We start from the raw sequence: 12,004 nt of genomic DNA, 5'->3' as shown, positions 1-12,004 counted from the left end.
GGCATGGGGTGGTTGCTGTGGCAACAGAGAAAGGTCTTGACGCCTAGGGATGATGTCATCACTGGGTTCAGAGGCTGGCTGTAAACAGCTTCTGGCGTTCCTGGATGGTTCCAATGCTAACAGTGATCAAGAGGACACGCTAAGTAAAGGTTGGTAATGGCATCTCAGACAAAATCCCAATGCTGCTCAGTCCTTTTCACAAAGGATGCTTAGTGGGAAGGAGTGAGCCTCTGCCAAAAGGCAATCCTGATAGACCCCTTCTGACAAGGTTCAGAGCTGTGGTGCAATATACCAGCGTAGGGATCTTTCACTATTTGCTAATTCATTGCAGAATCATTTACTAAATCCCATATTGCAAGCACCATAGATACAGAACCGAATTCTAGTCCTAAAGAAGCTAAAGGGCCCCTGGGTTGGAGATGCCATTGTGGTTCTGTCGTTCACAAATAGCCTTCACAAGAAGTAAATGTTTCCACAGCTCTTATTGGACAGCTGTGAAAAAGTGATGAGTGAGCCTCTATTCTGACATCTCCACGTCATTCACTGAAATCATCCCAATTCTGGAGAGAAGGTTTAGAGAAGACTCATGCCCTGGATTGCAGTCAGTTGTCTGCACGTTGCATCCCTGTACTCAACCACTGAAGCCCTGGACAGATCCCTGCTCCTCAGATGCTGAACTTCAGGCAGAGTGAGTCCACCTTCTGGGACCTGATCATGACTTCGCTCAGCTCTGGCACCAAGGGTGAGACATAGAATGAACAGCCACAGGGGCACCAACCATGAGTACCAGGAGAATAATAGAAAATCAGAAACGCAGAGTATTGGGAGCAGAGTCTGAGGCAGAGAGGGGGCTCTGAATGAAGGAAAGGGGGCAAGACAAGAAAGAGGAGAGAGAGAGAGAGAGAGAGAGAGAGAGAGAGAGAGAGAGAGAGAGAGAGAGAGAGAGAGAGAGAGAGAGACTCTGATCTCCTGCCTGATGCAGGGTGTCTTGGTGTCTGCAGTCAGCCCATCTCACTGTCATGTCTGACTCTCCACTCCTGTGTATGTCAATCACAGTGTACCAGTGTCAGCCTCTGCCCATGTCCCCGCCTCTTCCTTTAGCTCTGTGGCTTCACTGTTTATATGATTATTTACTGTTTATAATGCTTTTTTCTTCATATTCTTTTGTATATATTTGTTTCTTTGAAAATTCCATATATACTTATCATATTTACCCTTTTCTCCCAAACTGCTCCTAGATCTTCCCTCCTCTCATATTCATATCTGATTCTTTTTTTTAAATATTTTTATTTTCTATATTCTTTGTTTACATTCCAAATTATTTCCCCTTTCCCGGATCCCCCCTCCCCATATGTCCCATAAACCTTCTTCTCTCCATCCCTTCTCCAATCACTTCCCTCCTTTTTCTCTGTCCTTATATTCCCTTCAATGCTAGATCAATCCTTTCCAGGATCAGGACCTTCTCCATACTTCTTCATGGGAGTTATTTGTTATGCAATTTGTGCCTTGGGTATTCAGAGCTTCTGGGCTAATTAATATCCACTTATCAGAGATTGCATTCCATGTGTATTCTTTTGTGATTGGGTTACCTCACTTAGGATGATATTTTCCAGATCAAACCATTTGCCTAAACATTTTGTGAATTCATTGTTTCTAATTGCTGAGTAGTATTCCAATGTGTAAATATACCACATTTTCTGTATCCATTCCTCCTTTGAGGGGCATCTGGGTTCTTTCCAGCTTCTGGCTATTACAAATAAGGCTGCTATGAACATAATGGAGCATGTGTCTTTATTGCATGCCTGGGAATCCTTTGGGTATATGCCCAGTCATTTGGGAAATGCAGATCAAAACAACCCTGAGATTTCACCTTACACCAGTCAGAATGGCTAAGGTCAAAAACTCAGGAGACAGCAGCTGTTGGCGAGGATGTAAAGAAAGAGGAACACTCCTTCACTGCTGGTGGGGCAGTAAGATGGTACAACCAGTTTTGAAATCAGTCTGGAGGTTCCTCAGAAAACTGGACATGAGACTTCCAGAGGACCCTGCTATACCACTCCTGGGCATATAACCATCTGATTCTTGTAGTGTGTTATCATCTTCCTTTCTGTCTTCCTCCCTGTCTTCCTGTCTGTCCACCAGAAGGAGAGCTTCCTCCATCAGCTGCAGTGGGGCAGCTTTGACTGAATGAGGAAAAAAGAGGAGTGAATCCTTTCTGAAAATCTCATCTTCCAAAAGGAGAGACATTGGGATAGTTAAACTTGATTAGGTGAAAGCCAAGGACAGCATGAAGAAATATTTCTGCAATGCACCATGCTCAAAATTTGGTAGGTGTGAAGAAGCTAGCAGTGAATAATTTTATGGGGAGGCCAATAAAGGGGTGTGTGTGTGTGTGTGTGTGTGTGTGTGTGTGTGAATGAGAACATAGTTAGTGATCTGTGTGTAAGAAAAGGTCAGGGAGAAATGCACTCCTTTGTATGTTAATAATAGCATTATGAAGATGTAAAGAATATGGAGGAGAAAGTGTGGCCTTGCATTCTTTCCAGCTCCCATCCTGGTCACCCCACAGTCCACTGTGCTTTCCACAAATTCACTCAAGCCTCATACCAGATTTCATTCTTCTGTTTTCTAATTGTTTGACACCAGGAATCACTCCAAAAGGAGATGCAACACAGCCTTAGCTATGACTTTCCCTTTTTAATGGTGGGGAAATGAGAGCCCAGAAGCAGAAAAAGTGGAGTGAACAGGACAGACAAAGGTTCAAGGCCTTTAGCCTGAGGGTCTCTAAGTCATGTGCCCCCTTTCACCCTCTCTGTCCTGTCTGTCGTGTCCCCATAGGGGAATGGATGCCTTGTAACACAACAGCTACTGAAATTGTCCAAGGAAGGACAAGCCTCTGTTCAGGGCGTAAACAGTACAGTGGTGGCAGTGGAGGTTGGGTGGGGTTTGATAAATTAGAAGCCACTTCTGAGACTCTCAAACTAGTTTTGGTTTTTATTTCCCTGTTGGTGTACGATGCCAAATTCTTTCTTTTTTAAAAAGTTTCTTTTCTTTTCTTTTATGTATTGACTCTACATTCTGCTCACTGTCCCGTCCTGGTCCTGGTCACCCCTCCCACAATCCTTCCTCTATTTCCCCTCCCCTTCTCCTTTGAGGGCCAGGGTCCCTCTGTGTCTCCCTTCACCCTGGCACTTCAAGTCTTTGAAAGGCTGTGCACATCCTCTCCCACTGGGGACGGACAAGGCAGCCCAGCTAGTAGAACACATCCCACGTGCAGGCAACAGCTGTTGGGATAGCATCTGCTCCAGATGTTCAGAACTCACATGAAAACCAAGTGCACATGTGCTACCTATGTGCAGGGAGGCCTAGGTTCAGCCCCTGTAAGTTCTGCTTATTAGATACTTGTTTTTTCTTTCATTTTTTTTTGAGAACTGTCTGTTCAGTTCATTTATCTATTTATTGTTTGACAAATTCTTTTCCCACCCATTATACATATCTGCACTTCACTTTGCCAACTGTGCTTCATGCTAGGCAGAAGCTCTCTGAACTTCATATAATCTTATTTTTCATTTCTGGACATTATTTCTCTCTCTATCTCTGAATTCATTACACTGAATTTAATATGTATATATCTATATGTAATAATTATATTATAGCGAGTTCTTGGATATATTGATAATTCAGTGTCCTCTCCCTACATTTTCTTTTAGAAGTCCAGAATTTGTTATTAAAAATATTGTATTACAGTTTTGAACTTGTGCATGTGTGTGTGTGTGTTAAAAAGACCCGGTTTGTGTGTGTGTGTGTGTGTGTGTGTGTGTAAACTCTAGGAAAGCTGTGGAAGTCAGTTCTTTCCTCCTGAGGACTAACTCACCATCATGCCTGCTGCAAGCTTCTTTACCCACTGTGCCATTCCATTGGATTTTACAAATATGCTGAGTCCTACCATAAGGATATTTAGACATCCATATTTATTTTATACACGATCCTCATGGAGACAACCTACGTGTCCCCCCAGAAGAAGAAAATGAATCCATGGCAACGATAGGAACATGGAAGAACCTAGAAACTTCTAAGTTTAAGCAAAGTGTCCCAGACTCACAAAGACCAGAGTTGTGCCCCTTGTAAGAAGAAACCCTAGACTTGTGTACACATATGGGGTTGTAGATCTTGGAAGTAGAAAGAGGAGACACAGCTGTCGTGAGAGAACATTGGCAATGGGGGAGAAAGAATAAGAGAATGTGTGTTCTGTACCAGGAGTGGGGAAGGAAGGAGCAGGAAGATAGAGGGGATGGGTAGAAGAGTGGAGAGGGAGACCAGTGAGCGCAAGCTGTGTGAGGCTGTGCCATAGTGATGCTCGTTATTTTGTGTGCTCAGTTTTTAGTTACACTTCTTTATTCTTGAGAGGGAATGTATACATGTGTAATGAAATATGATCACAACAACTCATTTTCTTCTTCCAAATCTTACCAAATTTCCTTTCCCAACGTCATGTCTTCTTTTTTGATAACCCATTAAATTAGAGCTGCTCATGTGTGACTGGGTGAGGAGGGGGCCATTCACTAGAACATGGGAATCGCACCAGTGGGAACACCCCTCCCCAAAGAATGGTTAGCTCTCTCCATCAGTTCTCAATTGCCAATAGCTCTTCATTAAGTCATAGGGTTTGGGGTGCACTTTCACCATTTATGCCAGAGTTGGCTGAGTTGACCTTGTCCAGGTCTTCTGTAAGTGACCCAGCTTTTGTGAGTTTATGAATGCAGCCACTATGTCACATCTAGAAGACAGCACTCCACAGTCCTCCTTCTCATCCTCAAGCTCCTACGTTCTTCCTGCCTCTTGTGCAAGATTTGCTGAGCCATTGTGGTGGTGGGAGGTCATTGGTTAAGACTTTCCAATTATTTAGGGCTGACCCTCCATCTCCTGTTCCTAGCACTGGGACCAATTGTGCATTTCTGCACTGATTTCTGTCTATTGCCTAAGGAGATTTCTCTGACTAAGGATGAGAGCTGCCAGGGCTCCAAATATAAACCTAAATCCTTCAAAGGAAATTTGACAATGTGACCATTGTGTAAGCAATTTTAAGATCTAAGTTAACTTACAACTAATTAGGAAGTTTTGGGCCAGTTGGGGTTTTCCTCTGTGTTGGTGGTTGGTATTAGTGCTTTATAAAACCAGCTCAGGCCTTCTGACAACTGAGATTTCCCCTGCTTTTCTCCTCATCCTAAGCAATGTCCCAGGGACATGAGGACCTGGCTGTTTTCCCCTTTTCCATGCCACATGTGGGAATGGAATGTCTTGCTTATATGGTTATATGGTATCAGTCCTGGTCTCACTTTGAGGCTTCCTTAAGAATTCTTGGTATTTGGAGACAGCATAGGGTCAAAGAAAATGCAACAGCTGGAATCCAGTGCTGGCTGCAGGATCCTATTGGACATTCAATACACTTCACCTGCCAGGAAATCCAAACCCACAGGTCTGGATCCTCCATTAACCCCACATCTTCAGATCACAACTCCAGAATCTCCCCTCTAAGGTACTAACTTTCTATGCATTCTCACTAGAGGGTCCTGAATCCACAGCAACATGTCCTGTGCAATCAAATAAAAGTCCCAAGCCCCTGGATTATTTTTAAAACCATAAATCCATGTCCCCGTGATGTTCTTTCTCTGTCTGAGACCCTGTACCTTGTATCTGCATGCTTCCTTCACATGCAGATGTTACCATGTCTTCAATTATAGAAATGTCCTAATCCATACTCTCATCTCATTATGCAAACTTGGTACACTTTTCTTCTGTCCTAACATCCACTACATGTGAACCCCCTTCCTCTTCTCTTGCTGCCAGTTTCATAACCAAGGCAATGTCACCATGGGCAATAGCTGGGAGGAAAAAATGAGATAATTATTAAACAGGAGCTAGAGCCATCCTTCCAGCCTAGAGTATAAAGATACAACATCCCAGAGATAACCACCTGCATGTCCATCCCACTGCCTCCATGTTGGCCTCTGGGATGCTCCTGGTGGCTATGCTGACCTGCTTCAGTGTCATAATCATAACATCTGAGTGGAGGCAGAGGAAAATCTTGAGGAAGATGCCTCAAAGACCTACCCCATTACCCTTCCTTGGCAACTTTCTGGACACAAAGAAGTTTTATGATTCCCTCTTAAAGGTAGTACTGGGCAGAGAGATGGTGCATTTGAGCTGTGGAGCATGCCCAGTGTGGCTCATATTCTGAGGCAGAAGACTGACTAGGCCAGGATGCAGACATAGTTTAGAGGTTTGATACATCACCGCAATGCATCTATGTACCTGACATCAGGACATGGGATATTGCAGGAATGGCCTCTCTAACTTGTCCCTTCACCGGATCAGGGAGCAGTATGTTCCTGTGTTCAACACTCCTCTGGGGCCTTGTCCTGCTGTGGTGCCATGGGGAAATGATGCCATGAGGGAGGCTCTGGAGAACTAGGCTGAGGAAGTCAGTGGTCGTGGAGAGCAAGCTTTCTTCACCTGGTTCTTCAAAGGCTATGGCGAGAATCACAGCACATGGGGAACTAGGCCTGACAGATGTGTAGTGGCAGGTTCCATGGCCTTCCCTGAGTGCCCTTTCGAAGCCCTTTCTGCCCTGGATCCACTTTCCTGTTTACTGTTAATTTGCTCTTTGGCCTTTTTGAGATTGTTTTAGAATTCTGTTCTCCCTGGATTTCTGTGGTTCTCTAACTGTCCCCCAGGTATCCTGCTTGGTATCCCTTCCTATTAGTTTCAGTGTGTCTGGTTTTATGTGGAGGTCCTTGATCCACTTGGAGTTGAGCTTAGTACAATGAGATAAGAATGGATCAATTGGCATTCTTCTGCATGCTGACCTCCAGTTGAAGCAGCACCATTTGTTGAAAAGGCTATCTTTTTTCCACTGGATGTTTTTGGCTCCTTTGTCGAAGATCAAGTGACCCTAGGTGTGTGGATTCATTTCTGGGTCTTCAATTCTATTCTATTGGTCCACTTGCCTGTCACTGTGCCATTGCCATGCAGTTTTTTAACACTATTGCTCTGTAGTATTGCTTGAGGTCTGGGATACTAATTTCCCCAGAAGTTCTTTTACAGCTAGGTTCGACAGCAGACCCTGCCTCAAATGAACAGGGCAGTGACTGATAAAAGATATGCAATGTTCTCTTCTGGCTGCCTCATATATACTTATGGGTGTGGACACCCACAGGCGCACTTGTACCCAGAAATAATCAGCACACAGATGTGCATGCACACACACACACAGACACACACACACACACACACACACACACACACGCACACACACACACACACACATACACACAGTGAGAGAGATGCACTCTGGCACTCATGCTCAATTAGGCACATACATGTGTGAAAAAACACATGCAGGCACCTTCACAAATGCACACCTGCAGGGGAAGAATTTCCTCCAAGGGCATCTTCAAATTGTGAAAAAGTAGGCTGTTCTCATTGCCAATTCTGATTCTCCATCTTGCAGAAACTCCTCCCTTTGTCATCTCTTCATTTCTATCTTCTCTACTTCTCTCCCCTTTCTTACCCTCTCCACCATCTCTCCTCTTTTTAAAAATATCATTACTATTTTAAATAAATTCCAACCACGTTGATAGCAAAAGTACAGAGATTCACCAAGGGAAAGACCAAGGAAGAAGGATTTTATGTTTGTTTCTTGCGGGGTATGAGGGAAGCCAGCTCTTGGGGAGGGCCTTGATTGGTCAGACTCTCCCTTCCCACCTTCAATCTGAACCCAAGAAAAGTGAATCCTGGGAAAATTCCCAGTAGTGTCTAAAAGAGTGCTAAGTAGAATTAAGATAAATGTCCGTCTCCCTGTAGGAGAAGAACCCCCAAATTCATTTTCCCAAGAGGAATCTTTTGATGACCACACTGAACCTTTTCTTCGTGGGCACAGAGATGGACAGCACAGCCATGAGCTTCAACTTCTTGCTCCTCATGAAGCACCTGCCGTTGCAGGTAAAGTTGAGGGAGACAGGGACGGTAGAGGCCACAGACCACTACACCTTGCTGGACATTGGCTATCCCTACCCCAGTTCTCCCAGATATCAGGGATTTAAGATAGTCTCTGAAGGAAGCTGATCTGATAGGCACCCATTGTGAATGCTGGTCACCATCTGACTTGTTTCTCCAGGTTCTTAGCATATTTTTAAGCTACTTTCAGAATTCTGAAGAAATGCAACAAATGGAAAAGCTGTGGGGTATTTTTCCTAATCAAGGAGAAAGTAAGGAATAGCTACAGTGTAAAGGAGTGGAGGGTTGAGCAGGATTTGCTGAGGAGCACAGGCGATTGTCCAGGGTTTCCTTTTATGAGTTCAGAAAGACAAAGGGTTGATTGCTAAAGGCAGGGTGTGTGTGGTTTTGGGTTTTGATTGACAGGCTTGAGTTATGTAAGCCTTTGCTAACTGAGCATGCCATTTCCCACAATGCAAGTACTTATATAATCATGAGCATGTCTAATTTCAGGCAGACATAAGATGGCAAATGGTTGATTGCTCAAAATTACAATTTGCCTTATTCAGCATGCACCTAAGGCCTGCTTAGGCTAGAATGGTCCAATGTCTCTAGTTCTGAGATATATTCAATGGTATTGCTGTGGTGATGTTCCATATGGTAGTGTGCCTTGTCTAGTGTGTCTGGGGCTCAGTGTTGGAGGGAATCCTGGATTACTAATTTATCGCTGAAAACTTCCCATCTCATGCTGAGCCTCACTTGTATTTAAAAAAATGAAAAGGCCTGAACGTATTTGGAAACTGCTCCTCTCAATCATAGAATGTACTTTGCTTTTTTTTTCTTTTACCAATCTGTAAATGTCTCCTGCTCATGCCTCTGATTCTAACCCAAGAAGGTTAATGGGATCCTATTCCAGCACCATATATAGCTAGCATCTACTGCAAATGGTCTATAACATTTCACCCATAATTCCACATCTCCATATTTTTGCATATTTAATGCATCTTCCCTTTCTAAATGTATAAACACATCTCTTCTCAGCTATGGTGCATGAGGAGATTGACCAGGTGATTGGCAGGAACCAACAGCCTCAGTATGAGGATAGAATGCAGACACCTTACACCAAGGCTGTGATCCATGAGATCCCAGAGATATGGAGACATAATTCCTCTTGGTGTGGCTTGTAGAACTACCAAGGACATCAAGTTTTGGGGCATCCTCATCCCCAAGGTACTTCCCTGCCGAGCCTAAGAGTCTTCATTCCAGTCCTCTTGACTCAGCAGGCCGTCCCCAGTCAGAGGTTTACACACTTCCTTCTCAATGAAAATTTTGCTCCTTCACCATGGTGTTTAAGCTGTCCTCAATCCTGGGTCTCCCACTTTTTCAGGCATCAACCCCATGTTTAGCAAAGTCTCATGGTAAGGAACATGACTCTGTTTCTTTAGAATTTGTTACTTATGTTGAAGAGGCTCATGTCCTCCATACAGCCTGCTGAGGCACACAAACCCCAAATTGCTGTACCAGGGAGTGTGAACTTCTTCCTGGGCCCACAACCTCCTGAATTGACAGGCATGGGCTTGCTCATTCCCTAACATTCTGTTCCAAGAGATTGTGAGTCTCTCAAGAGACCTTCCTCAGAGAACTCGAACCACCACTGCTCCAAGAGAACCTGTCACATTGGCCAACACTTCCCCCTTAGCTCAGCCCCTCTCCTTTTCTCCTCTTCCTTCCAATCTTGTGAGCCCTGAGGATGCTCATCTATCACCTTGCCTAATTAGTCCCATGGCTCCTGTCTTCCAGGGCACTGATGTATTGCCTATACTGGGCTCTTTGCTGAAAGATCCCAACTACTTCTCCAATCCCAATGACATTAACCCTCAGCAGTTTCAGCACAACAGGGGGCAGTTTAAGAAGAGCAGTCCATTTATGCTCTTTTCTGTTGGTAAGAGGCCCCTCCTCACACACACAGGGCTAACACTTCCTGGCTCCCCTTCTGAAGAGTAGTCTTATATCTTTCTCCCCCTTTGATCTTACTGTTGGAGTCTACCTTCCAGACAACCAAGTGGACTGGGGTCAAAGGAAAGGCATGGTCAAACTCCTTTCAGAGATGGGAAAAATCATGGCTCAGGCTGAATCTGAATTGTTCCCAGGTCACACACACAGGTCTTCTCACTCTTTGGATGTAGAAACAGAGCAGCCACATTTGAGAGCCTATTTGTTAGAGGAGGATGTAGAGTTCCCATTGTGCCAGCCAATCATGTGTCCCCTTATCTCACATACAAGGGCAATGGAGAATCAGAAAGTTTATTCAGATTACAGTGCTGTGCAGGGCGCCAGACCAAGCAGGAAGTGATTGTCTATCTTTTAAGTTCTTCTTGAGGCAGAGGAGGGGGAAGAGTGTTGGAGGGTGGGTAAGACTCGGTCTTATGAGATATTTAGAGTTGCTGTATAATAAAAAGTTTACTTATCTACATTTAATTTGCTATGCTATTATAATTGAACTGCCTTCTGTGTTCCTCTGAGGTCAGAGACTGCAGTCTCAGGCACTTAGCACCTCATCCTAAAACAACAGGAGATTAAGAAAATCACCTTTGTTTGGGTTCTAACTTTCAACCTGCTACTTGGAAGTAGCAGGAAGAAAAAGGGACACTTAAAAGAGTTATAATATCATTTATTATTAAGATGTAATAAGTTTCCTATAAACATAGTGGAGCATCAGAAACAATGAATTCATGAAATTCTTAGACAAATGGATGGAGCTGGAGAACATCATACTAAGTGAGGCAACCCAGTCTCAAAAGAGCAATCATGATATGCACTCACTGCAAAGTGGATATAAGCCTAGAAACGTGGAATACCCAAGACATAATCCACATATTAAATGATGTCCAAGAGGAACTGTGGAGTGGCCCCTGGTTCTGGAAAGGCTCAGTGCAGCAGTATAGGGGAATACCCAGAACAGGGAATTTGGAAGTGGTGGATTTGGGAATAGGTGGAGGGAAGAGGGCTTATGGGACTTTCAGGGAGTGGGGAGCCAGAAAAGAGGAAATCATTTGAAATGTAAATAAAGAATATATCGAATAAATAAAAATAAAAAAGTTTCCTATAAAAGCTATCTATGGGGAAGAGCAGGAAGATCCTATGTGAAGGGAAAAGGAAAAATTCTTCTAAGTGGGAAAGGATAAAAAGTTCCCGTTCAAAGTGGGGAAAGGCAAAAAGAGAAAGTCCTTTCTTCTTTGTCTTCAGTACATCTTTCAGAATACATGATACCATGGTATGATGTTCATCACAAGTTCACAGAAAAGATCAAATCATAAATTGAGATAGAAGTAGGCAACAGAGAATGTTTACATGCATATCCATTAGGAGTAATTATCTAGCTAAGATTTATTACCTGTCTCTGTTCCACAGGTTCACTGAAGGTTTAAAACCCTAAGTAAGTGAATGTTTGCATAGATAAACCCAGTCAACATTTTATCTGCTGTCCTAGCATCTATGATAAATCTTTAGTTCCCTTTTCATGACCTCTGGTTAATTGTTTAACAACATCTTGGCATGTGCTCTGAGTAGGAGAAGGTCTGGTTCCCATCTAAGAGCAATTAACTTGTGACACTTGGGAGACTGACAGAGTTCTCATTGCAGTTTTGACTATCAGAAAAAGGGCCCAATTGCATTCCTATTACAAAAGAGCTTCATAATTACAGATATAATTTTAGGAATTCTTATAGATCATCATTAAAAGTTAAGTCATCTGTTTGTCTATATAGCGTCACTATAAGACAGTGCGTCTTCATGGATCTGCAGCAAACTGCTCCAAAGGAGTGTGCTATTATTTATTGATTATTATATATGTTTAAGAATAACAAGAGGATAAGCATATTAATAGCAGGAATCTTTCCTAAAATGAGTCCCTTCCAGCCTTGCTTCATAAGGGCTCACCTATTGCAGATTGCAGATTATATAATAATCTGAAGCAGGCCAGGAACCACCTATTCCATCCCCCTCCGCC

The 12,004-nt window shown here is 43.4% G+C and overlaps 1 pseudogene; it reads left to right on the top strand.

The window, feature by feature from the left end:
• Window positions 1–6,094: 6,094 nt before the first annotated feature.
• On the top strand, window positions 6,095–11,423 carry LOC127663960 (cytochrome P450 2A8-like; annotated as a pseudogene).
• Window positions 11,424–12,004: the final 581 nt, after the last annotated feature.

This window comes from Apodemus sylvaticus, chromosome 1 (genome assembly GCF_947179515.1).
Source record: "Apodemus sylvaticus chromosome 1, mApoSyl1.1, whole genome shotgun sequence".
Taxonomy (NCBI): Eukaryota; Metazoa; Chordata; class Mammalia; order Rodentia; family Muridae; genus Apodemus; species Apodemus sylvaticus.
Note: the sequence above shows the minus strand (reverse complement) of the source record. Positions and strands in the feature narration are given on the sequence as shown.